The sequence below is a fragment of the Chroicocephalus ridibundus genome, chromosome 3 (assembly GCF_963924245.1).
Source record: "Chroicocephalus ridibundus chromosome 3, bChrRid1.1, whole genome shotgun sequence".
Lineage (NCBI taxonomy): Eukaryota > Metazoa > Chordata > Aves > Charadriiformes > Laridae > Chroicocephalus > Chroicocephalus ridibundus.
This window is the reverse complement of record NC_086286.1, coordinates 18,591,722-18,603,673: the sequence shown is the minus strand read 5'-3', so window position 1 is coordinate 18,603,673 and position 11,952 is coordinate 18,591,722. Positions and strand designations below refer to the sequence as shown.

General features: G+C 44.4%; 1 long non-coding RNA gene across 1 annotated transcript; it reads left to right on the top strand.

Moving 5' to 3' along the window:
- The first annotated feature begins 5,427 nt into the window (after positions 1-5,427).
- On the top strand, positions 5,428-10,489 carry LOC134512663 (uncharacterized). The gene is made up of 3 exons (XR_010070198.1): positions 5,428-5,562; positions 6,243-6,325; positions 8,106-10,489. It is a non-coding gene; the product is annotated as an uncharacterized LOC134512663 (long non-coding RNA).
- Positions 10,490-11,952: the final 1,463 nt, after the last annotated feature.

The window sequence follows — 11,952 nt, the reverse complement described above, 5'->3', positions numbered from 1 at the left end:
CGCAGCCCCCACACAATGATATGCCCCATCCCTGATACATGGCTAATGCAGCTCCTACCTTATCTGGATTGTACTGACTCTTCTGTGGAAGCACTCGAACAGAACGAAGCAGACTTGCAAAAATACCCCAAACCAAACCAACCAACTCCAAAAAAGGAGAATAACAAGCAAACCCGACTGCAAATGATGGAAACTTGTCTCTGTTATTTATATTTCACAGGGCTGAGACTTCCTCTAAAGTATCTAGAACAGTTGAGCTGGTTACCTATGACTTTTCTGAGAATGGGTCAAACTTATTAAGGCTAGAGGCTGTAACTTTAGAAACCAGTACCTCAAAGTGGAAAGACATACTAAGAAAAAAACTGAGGCATTAGCTACAGTTCCCCAGTTCCGCAAAAAAAGGGGAATACTGATTCGATGCAACATTATGCCAGGGCATATAAGGACAAAGGGACGTAGAGGACAGTAACATTAGTTGCTAATTTTTTACTCAGCACGGGCTCTAAAGATGAAGTCTGGTTATGGATTTTAGCTAAACTAGCGCTTTGGATTAAACAAGCAAAATCAAGCAAGCAGTGTTCATTCTGAAATAATTCAAGGAATTTTTCTTCCAACCCCTGCTCAGTAAAAAAATCCTCACAGCTCTTGCATTCTTATTTGCACAGCCAAGCTCTTGCAGGAGAGATAAAAGGTACTGTTACCTAACATACTTAAGTGCTTATAACCTTGTGGTTAAAGCCATTTCCTTGAGTGAGAACCAGACTGAAGAAGGCTAAGTACTCAGGTCTTCCACTTCCTTTAATGGTCCAACTGGGTCATAATATCAGAGACCTTTCCTTGGCTATAGTTTGAAAGAAAACGTCCATGGCTAGTATGCCCAGCGCTAGACCCAAAGCTGCAGCTCTGCTGGAAGTGCTCCATGCAGGCTCCCCCAAGGAGGTCTGCTTGGCGCCGTGTTCTTCATGTTGATCTCCACAACATCTGCAATCACTGTGGAAGGCGCCTCACCCTGGGGTGCTCCTGTGCAATGGTTTACATGTACTGGGAGCAGCAGCAGAAATGGTGGTGCTGTGGGGGTTTGTGACTGAAGGAAGGGCCTTTGCGGTCAGATTTTGGGGACCTGGCTGCCTAAAATCTACTGAAGTTCACCTGAATAGACAAACGTGTCTCAATCTCATTCTTCAATTCTTGGGTCCCTTCCTGCCATCCAAATGAAAGAGTCTCCCTGTTCAGTTTTCCCTATATATTCACATGTCAGAATTCTGTAGGGAATTGAGAGTCATTCCTACTTCTTGGATAAAGTGCAGAACAAGTAAAATATCCTCATCTAATACCCTAATATCGTTAGTCTTTGCTTCACTCATGGCAATAATTATAGGCATCTTTCCCACGGGCTAGTGATACGTGCTGTGAAGGACTATTTGTATTTGGCGCTTGGTAAAATTTCTCAGAAAAAAACCCCAAAGACCTTCAAAGAGCACTCTTTTTCTTTTAATCTAACAGAAAGCCTTCTGACAAGGAGTTTGTTTGTAATATTTATTGAGGCCATAAAAAAGATCTTGAAAGATATATCACAAACAGTAAGCCTTTGTTCCTAGACTGGCCAGATAAAGGCCAACTGCTATTGTGAAAATTTGTATTGCTGCTGTTATCTGATTAGATCAAATCTACTTACTGAAACAAAAATAAAGCTCCAAGCTTTTGCCCAGGCTCTAAGCCATCATAATATATGCATTTGTGCTCATAAAAAGCTGTGCAGTGTAAACACACTTTTCTTCGTGGGGCCCCTCCAGCCAATTACAATCTAAAAAAGAATTTCATTCATCAGATGATTAATGAATGTGCCCCTTCCCACCCCCTCACCCCCTCCCTTAAGTTGCTAGGATGTTTAACTCCAATACAGCATTTTCCAACTTAAAAATCAGGAAGCATGTAATAAGGCAAGTGAGTACTGTGACAATTCCTATCATTGATGGGGAAAACCTAAGACAATAAGGCGTTTAATGACCTGACAGAGTAGAAGGACCATAAAAAATAGACACTGGTTTGAGTAATCAGAAGTTACCTATGGGATGTAACGATCCAGTTCCTGTTTATCATCTACATTTATTTGCTTGTATTTATTTGTTTGTTTTTCTGTCCCCTCATATTATATGATGAGATGCGGCCACACAAAGACAATGTGATTCCTCTATATTATAACAGTTCTTTAAAAGAAAGCAGTTTCCAGAAGGATAGGAAAATAAACTTGAAAGTACAGACTAAAACATGCTCTGGGCTATTTCTCTGGGGCACAGGAGTAAACTAGAGAGGCACAGGGAGGGTGCTGTAGCCCCAGACTCGAGCCCCTGGCCCCAGCTCAGTTGTTTTTAGCTGCTAGCACTGTTTTTAGTGCCTCCCTCCTGAGCAAAGCCAGCCTGCCTTTTTACCTGCCTGAGCAGCCACCTGGTCTGGTTCCAGTGAGGGGCCCCAGCGCTGGGCACTGGTCCATCTGCCAGCCCTGGGCCGCCCAGGCTTCTCTGCCCCTGTGTCTGACAGGGGATAATAAAGGCAGAGCGAGCCTCAGGCTTGAGAAGAGGACCAACAAGGTTTCTTACGCTTTTCCAGGTCCTAAGGAAATGAACTTCTTGAGGCTTCAGTGAGGACAGTTGAAGATTCCTGGGTTTTTTTCCCAACTTGGTGCTACAGTTGTTTCCAGCAGAGACGCTCGTTCAAAGCTGCACAAACCACCCGCTGGCAGTCACAGTCACCACTCAGGTATTTTTGCCTCACACCCTGAATCCATGTTGACTTTCTTTTTCTTTGAAACCTGTCATGTGGTAACTGCCTGGTCTAGCCTAGAAGCCACTCCAGGGAAGCAGTGTTTCCCTCCTGTTAGTTTCCCCTCCCTCTTAGCTATCATTTTGGACTGTGTTTTTCACAAAGTGGATTTAGTTCAGGGACAAAAGGTCCTTTTTTGTGCTCGCAGGATAGTTAGAAGCAGCCAGGATTAAAACTCTCACCTGGAAAAGATTAAAGTGATAATAGGAAAAGGACTCTCAAGAATGACAGCCGAGGTAAGCAGAAATAAATGGAGAAGCATCATTCAGACTGTAACTCCTCAGGTCACAAGCAGAGCTCTGTACAGCCTTTCCTGCTAAGATAACCTTGTTATAAAGCTCATCAGCACTGTCATGCCTGTGAAATAGTGGTCAAGCATAAAACAGCGGTAATGGTTCGGTAGCTGAAGTCAGCAAAGACGACTAAATGGTTAGCCGGAACAGAAATGGCATGATTGCCACACCTGCACTCCTGGGACCAAATCTAAGCACATTATTTATTAAGGAACTATTAAAAGAGTATGGAGACAGATGCCTAAATACGTAGAGCCAAACAGAACAACTGATAACAAAGAGATGTTTGCTTTTGCAAGTATGTTTTTGGCACATGTGTTTTAAGAAAAGCAATCAAAAGATAACAAGCTGCAAATGCCCAGTGACAGGAGGACCATAAATGCAGTAGGAAAGAGAGACAGCCAGCCAACCTGCCCCGCATTTAAGTGAAGTTAGAAACCTGCTCCGCTCTTTCCTGGAATGGAGGCATTGGAAGGATACCTTCTGAATTTCTTTGAAATAGGCTATAGACCAGAATACATTTGAGTTAGCTCTTGTCAGTGGAGGAGAAAAATGTGAAAATTATACTCACAAGTAGAGCTGACATAACTTTGTACTGTAGAACCTGTTATGCAAAGGAGACCTAATAAGTGAAGAAAGTAGAAAAGTAGCTAGTAGCCTTTCTGAAACAGTTCCCGCATGAGGCTGTTGGCAAGTTAGCTATTTCATTGACTCACGGTATGGTAGTAGAGACCTAGGGCTCACCTGCATATATATCCCAGGTCTTACCTACTGATTATCCATGTACAAGATCGTCCCAACCAAGAAGACTAGCTGTCACACAGGCTAACCTGCATGAAAGGCATTTAGAGCGGAAGCAGGAGAATGAATTATACACTCCTTGCAGTGCATGTAGAAAGGTACGCACCTGATTTCTGAATCCATAGATAAGACCTGCAGTCTGACACCTAGGGACTGCCAAAACTGAAATCCCCATGCAGGGTGTATTTTAAATTCTGTCCCTACCCAGCTCTTTCTGCAGAGAAAGCTAGCAATGTCTACATTTAGCACATTGTACATTTATCATGTAAAACAGCTACACTCAAATCTGTTTTCTGCACAATGCAATACCAAACCCTTTCATCTCACAAATACCCATGAACTGTGGAAACATTGGTTCTTTTGCAGTGGAGGCACTCCCCTCCTCTGCTGTTACAGTTCTTCCGAATGAATAACGTTCGAGATTCACTAAATCAAAGATGTTTCAGCCGAATGAGGGGTTGGGGGGCGCTCTGCGTGGGGACCAAGGGAGGGGAGGGAAGAAGGTCTGGTCTGGGCAGTTTCCACATTCTGACTATGCACATGTTCAACCCAGAAACGATCCTTAGAGAGCAGCTTCGAGGCCCTTCTTGCCTCCTCCCTCTAGTTCCCGCCTCTTACTATCTCAATCAACTTCTAGAAGTTCTTGCACAACAACACAGCTTCAGAGGAAGCTGAAGAGTGCCAAAACCAGCCTGTTGCTAATTAGGAGGAAGACACACGTCTCATTTGCCTTCAGGCAGTTGAATGAATTCTCCCACGACCTGGGTGAACGCTCCTAAGGAGCTACAAGCCACTGAACTAAAGGTGTACGGTAACAATTCACCGCTTCATTTTTTTTTTTAAAAAAAGCAGTTTTTGGCTGGGTCCAAGCTAGAAGCATGCCTACACCAGAAGCCCTGTGCGATGCAGCCAGATTAGGTGCTGACTAACCATCCCCGTCGGACTGAGGCGTTGCTGGGTACCTGCAGAAACAACGTGCTTCGCGCTCGGATGCTGAAGCGAGGGGCGGGGAGCGCTGCTGGCACCCCACAAGCCGGACCCTTCCACGGTCAGGTGCAGGTGAGGTGGTGCCCCATGGAGCCCTACCTCGGGTGCCTTCCTTCCTTTCAGGAACTTTGTACGCTACGTATCTCTTTTTTTTTTTTTTTTTTCCCTTAAAATGAGCGTCACAACTCCTGTCTGCCCTGCAGGGCAAAGGAATGCCGAATAACAACGCAGCTTTGAAAAACACCAAGCGCAACCCCGGTGCCAAAAAAGTTCTCCTAAGGGTGGATAACACATCTTCTTCCTTAGCGGCTGAAGGAGGGAAGCCGGAGGGCAGAAAGAGAAGGAGAAGCCTCACACTTGCTGCCGCCCGACCCCCGCCCGCAGCCCAGCCCAGCCCGCTGTCCCGCCGGCGCCCCTCGGGCACAGGCCGCAGCGGAGTTCCTCCCCGCGGCCCTGCGCCGCCTCACGCCGCCCCGCCGCGCGCGCGCTCACCGCCACCGCCGCGGAGGACACCCCGCCCCCCCAGGGCGGAGCGGCCGTTAACGGCAACGCGGAGGGCGGCGGCCCCGGCCCAACGGTCGCGGGGGAGGTGTGCTCCCCCTTGAAGTGCTGTGTCCGGCTTGGGAGTCCCCAGCGGAAGGACATGGACCTGTTGCAGCAGGTCCAGAGGAGGCCACGAAGGTGATCAGAGGGCTGGATGTCCTCTGCTGTGAGGACAGGCTGAGGGAGTTGGGGTTGTTCAGCCTGGAGAAGAAAAGGCTCCAGGGACACCTTATAGCGGCCTTTCAGTACCTAAAGGGGGCCTACAGAAGACATGGGGAGGGACTCTTGATCAGGGAGTGGAGCGATAGGATGAGGGGTAACGGTTTTAAACTGAAAAAGGGGAAATTTAGATTCGATATTAGGAAGAAATTCTTTACTGTGAGGGTGGTGAGGCACTGGCCCAGGTTGCCCAGAGAAGCTGTGGCTGCCCCATCCCTGGAGGTGTTCAAGGCCAGGCTGGATGGGGCTTTGAGCAGCCTGGTCTGGTGGGAGGTGTCCCTGCCCAGGGCAGGGGGGTGGGAACGAGATGATCTTTAAGGTCCCTTCCAACCCCAATGATTCTATGATTCTATGAAGGTCCCCAACAGGGTGGGAATCCGCCCCTCAGAGCAGCCCCTCGATGATGCGGAGGGTGTCAGGCAAGGGGAAGTCAGGCCAAGGGGAGCTGGCTTTTAGGGGCTTTGCTCAATGTAAGTGTTTTAATCTGTAGAAGATGATCATGCTAACTCGCCTCAGTCTCGGCAATGTAAAAATTCATGTTTGCTGGCAGATTCAGTTATTTCTTCTGCTCTTTTGCAGGTGGGAAGAGCCGGCTCATCTCTGTCTCTTACCTGCGGTATGGCTGACCCACTGATGTGCACTTAATCTCACCCAAGCTAACTGTAGGTGGCTGCTCATGTTCTTATCCTACTTCTAATCGTCATTATATTCCATTTTCTACATTGCCTTCTACTAAGTAGGATACTTAGGCTTGCTAAAGAAGTTAAGACTGAATGATAGATCTGTAGCTGAAGTGATTTATTTGCCTGTTAACTGTAATTCTTAAAGAGGAATCCTGGAATGGAAAAGAAGAGAGGCAGAAGAGAGGACAGGGTAATTTTTATTTTAAAAAATTATAGTGATGTAAATTTTCATTTTGCATTTAAATACGATTTCTGGAAATTGATGCTGTTTGAAAAAGTGGCCACTTCTGAGCTAACTGTTGAGCACGCTGCTGCCTGGCCATATTCGCAGTAGCAAGCAGGGGATTTAGTAACATTGCATGGGAGACATAGGTGCCTGAAGCACTGGATCTACAATATACATCATGTTAACCAAAGCATGACCTAATCTGGACAGTTGGAAATGCAGAACTGAGGGTCGTGTCTTCAGATTCACCTCTCAAATAAAATCAGGCTCCACTTGGGAGCCCACTTGGGGTTGCACAACCCTCAACCACTTTTTTTGGAATTAAATGCCTAAGGTAGCCCTTCCTCACAACTCCCAGCAAGTTGTAGACCCTTCTCCTATCCCTCCACTCAATGGTCAGATAGCTCCTTCCGGAGCCTTTCTCTTCCTAGTAGGATCTGAACTGTGCTTATGACTCTGATGTCCGCTGACATCCCACCAGACCTTGAGGATATCTTGATAGGAAAGTGTCACTCTTTCCTGCTTAAGCTTCTGCTTTGTATGGAATCAATTGAGCCAGAGATGTCCCCAAAGTGCCCATCTTCATGCTAATCTGGGTTATATACCTTTAATCACTGAAATTTATGTCACTCCTGTATTAAGTGCTTATAAGTGATTGCATATATATGTGTTTTAATGGTATTAATGCACCTCTCTGGTTGCCTGTGAATAAAAACTTCAGAAGTGGCTGAAGCAGCAGGTAAGCAGCGACGCTATCCTTTCATGGCTGTAGTCATTGAGCATCTTTTTGTTTAATATATACATTTGAGCATGGAAGCAAGGTATTCGCTGCTGCTTGTTGTACAGTCAGCTGCTGCTAACAAGTGGTGACAAAGACAGAAGTGTTTTTTGCAAAAGTTTTTGCCAAGTTACGGTTGAAAATCCAACCTGGAACTTTTTTTAATTTGGTGCATTGACTTTATCACTGAACAATGCTCACACACTATTATTATAATTGCAGACTTACTTCTGGATTAAATCTTTTTGATTCAGGTATTAAAAACCTCCAAGTTTAAAATGCGTAAATCACAGGACTCTAAAAGATGCCAATATATTCAGCTATTGCGTTTGTGTAACTCAGAGAGAAAAGAAATAGCTAAGTTGTCTGTTAATGCAGCCGTATTTTCTGTAGCACTGTGCTGACATCTTTCAGTGCCTTCCTGCACAGAGGAAGTAATGTAATTCCAAATGATGCAGATGAGCATGTTGTATTTTGATGACAAAAGGCACACCTACAAAACCATCTCATGTTGTTCAGTCACTTGCAAGAAATGATGCAAACTAAAACAAAAAGTCTTTCTGCCAAGGTGTCTGTGTTAAGCAGAGACGTGTTTCTTGCTCCTCCGTTGTCCTCTGTATGCAGGTCACATACGCATAGCGAGTTAGACACATAGCAGGCACCATAAGGGATTAGGAAAGAGGGAAAAAGGAAAGATGTCCTCTCTACTGTACACATGAAAACAACAAAAATTACAGAATTTTACTGTGTCCTAGATGTATGCAGCTGCTTGAAATTAAGCACCGAGAGACCGAATTTCAAACATATTACTAATTTCAAGAAAACACCACATACGAAGGTTCATTTATAAAAGGTCAGTAAATGCTTTAACAGATTTTGTAACAAATAATAGTCATTTGTCTCATATTTTGATAAAGACTGCAACAGGTTAATAGGCTGTTTATTGCCATGGTTTATCACCAGCTATGATGTCTTCTACTGATGTGCTTGTAGTATTTCCAGTGTATCCCACTCTGTTTTAAACATGCTAATAATTAATAATGTGCAATCTTTGTAAGTCCCCTTAAAATGCAACTAGGATATAACCTTTATTGAAAAAAGATGCAAACAGGTGCTCTCTCTTGTATTTAATGGAGTGGATTTAATACTGAAAAAAATGTGCTTCCAGCCAAAGAACAGGCCCTTGTGTGTGTTGGTTGTGCAAACGACGTTTGACAGTTGTAATGAACTCATACTATGAAACTCTAATATCCACTGAAGGCTATCTATGGCGAATTACTAATGCCTTCTAAATTAAGGTCTATAATTGCACTCTGGTGATTAATGTATTAAATTACTGATTTCTTACATGTAAGACACTTAGCAAATGTGTATCTTATTGTACCTCTGGGCTCACCTATAATGTACAATAGGCAGGTGAAACACATGATCATTTCCCACAGGCTTCTTCTAAAGCAGGCTTCTACCCATGCAAGATCAACTCTGTAATAAGGTCATTATTTCTGGAGACATGCATTTTCATGTCTTGCATAGGTAATAACATTTAGTTCCTTTACCTTATGAGTCTCAGTTAGAATTATCATATTAAATACCAAGAATTATTTGATTTTTTCCCACCTGGATTTCACAACAAACATAGGAAAATCTGTGATCTTCTTAATAAACCTCCAGCTTTAAAAAAAAAAAAAGAAAAAAGCCAGTGTGGTTTGTGTTGAGTGTTTGGAGAAATATTAAAGCGTTTTAGAAAGCTTTTATCAAAGCAGTGAACTCAACAGTTTGTCCACAGAATGGACAGAATAATAAAAGGTAAATTTCTACTTGTACAAAGATAATTATTCTCCATTTATATGTATAGAAAAATACAAAATGAGCCTCTGCAACTGAATTTTTTCCTGTTTAGGTAGCATCGGATTTGATCTGAATGTGCTTCTGTGAGCTTCATTCTTGGTGACACTGAAGACTTTGGAGAGGCAAGTTTTTGCATTTATATTCCTTTATAGCCTTGGCTACCGCTGGGTTCAATTACAAATATGACTGTGTTAATTTAAGCAAAAAAGAGAAAAGCAAGATCAGTAAAGTCTAACTGAGCAAAGTTTGATCAATTGATGAAAGTGCTTTGTTAGTTCTCAGCATAAGAATAATTCAACATATTACATTTTAGCTTGAAAATGTGTATATTTTCATTTTAACACATATTGAAAGCAAAGTTTTGTCTGCTGAAATTAGCGTGGTCAGATCTTGGCAAACCAACTCAGAGCTGTGCTTACCCTGCTTTGGATTCTTAAAAATAAGATAAAAAATATGCAAAAGGGTAGTGTCTGAGGAACTGACTCAGCCTGCTCTGCTTCTCTCCAAGGTCTGCAGTAGAAAAACGTACTCCCACACTTAAAATACATATATATGTGAAATATAGCCTGGGATTGTCTGACCTCTGCAGCTGTACAGGGCAAATCCCTGTTTCAGGCCCTGCTGCCAGGCCAGCCGGACGCAGCAGCAGCTTTCCCCTGCGGCCGCTCAGACTAGAAGGAGACTTTTGTTCAGGCGGTGCCCGCTGGCCAGGCAGCTGTTCCCCGTGTTCCACAAAGAAAAGCTGAGCAGAGCTGAAAACTGGTTTTACACTAACCTAAATACCTTTCAAACGTTGGGACTGTAGTAAATGGGCTTGTGGCAGCTTTCATGTTATTGAATTGTCTGGCATTTGTATGGGAGTGTACATACACACGCACACGTGCAAGCTCAGGTCTCTGCCCACAGAACCCCCCACGCCCCCCCGGAATAACACAGCGCGCACAGTATCACGTAAGACAGGTGAGAGGGAGCCCCAAGAAGTAATACCCGCAGCGTTAACAAAAAGGGAAGATGAAGGTAAAAAATCCATCGGTAACACCAAAAGAAATGTCCCGTGAAATTGAAAATTGTGCATGCTGACAATATGCCAAGACTCTGCATTCAATTGGGATTTAAAAGTCAGCACCTCCACGACAGCTTCGTGACTCCTCTTGCTCTCGAGACACCTGCCTGTTAACAACAGCGTATTCAGCTGGAATGGCTGGATTGCTCCATTCTGACCGCTTCTCCAAATGCGAAAATGACAGGTGAATTGCAACGTGTCATGTCGTGCCATGCAGAAACAGAAAGGCTGAAGAGAGCATAAAAACAGCACATTACTTCTTGCACTCCCAGGAACGTTATTCTTTTAAGGATCTCCAAAGTGGTTTATTAGCAAAGAACATAATATCCTAGAGAAGAAGTCCTTTACATTTGTTTCACGTGGAAAGATACCTGCAGGCATCAGAGTAATAATCTGAAGTCTTGATACTAGATCACGTTTTTCCCAAGAATCAGGAGGAAGTAATCTTCTACCAAGATTCAAGAGGGAGGACTGCTGGGTGGCCAGGCGAGCTCCCAGGCTGGCTGGTAGCCCCTCTGGCACTACATCCAGGCGGGAGAGGCACCGGAGCGGGACCTGCCAGCCATGGAGCTGTGCCAGAGGCCGTGCTTCCCGACGGCGCCCTGCCACTGCAGCCTCCTCTGGAGAGGTGACCTGCCACTTGGCCACTGTGGTTTCACCTGCCAGGATAGAAAAATATGGCAGTTGTGCTGCACCTCACTCAGTGCCCAGTTTAGCCATGCTCCAACCAGTACCGCTTCCCCTCCTGCTTTTACGCTGAGAGCAGCCAGCCAGGAGTAACTGGAGAAAGCGGGAGGTGGCTCAGCAGGTGTCACATCACTTCTGGCTTCATCCATGCCTGAGAGTCTAACCTTTCCAACATAAAATGGTTTTCACTTTTGTATGGCCTCTTCCTGTATTTTTCCTACCTGTTTTGACTTGGCGGCAGCTTCTGCTCATTTTGTGCTATCAGCACAAGCCCTAAAACACTAGTGCTCTTATCTACACCTGTTCCTGCCATGGAAAGTGCTGCCTAAGGAAAAGAGAGATGCTGCAGAGGGTAAGCTGCTGTGACTCACTGCCCGTGAAGCAGCCGTCACCTCACAAATCATGTTTGCCTGAAAATAGCGTGCTTGCTGTTTTCAGTAACCCCACAGGTCACTGATATTTTTCATTTACTTTTGACATTTGAGAGAATTTCATATCTAGTCACCTTTGTTACAGGTTTTCCTGGCTGGTGTGCCAGTATTTGCATTGATGGAGCTGTGTGGGTCAAGACCTAGTAATAGCATAAACTTGTGTCTTTTTTGCACTAGTGTATATGGTGCAAATCCAGAAACAGCCTTCAGCAGTGAACAGCTGGTATTTGTGAGAGCAGAATCAATTCTCTATGACTGTGCCACGGAGTAAAGCCACTGCTCAAGTAGAGCATTTCCCAGTTACCACAAATGTGTGCTTTTGGTTTTTTTTTTGCATTTCCTACCTTCTTAGAATTGTATAGAAACAGTTGTGCTTGGTATCTGCACATGTGAGTCCATCTACATTTGGTATTTAAAATCTATCGTAATCTGCTTGGCATCAGTTTCCCTGTAAGCTTTCAGTATATACTTACTGCTGTCCACAGTCGTTCTTCATTTCTTTCTCTGTGGCCCCACTAATTAAAGCCTTGGCTCATTTTCCTTTTAAGGTCCAAACTCTCTTCACTCTGTAAA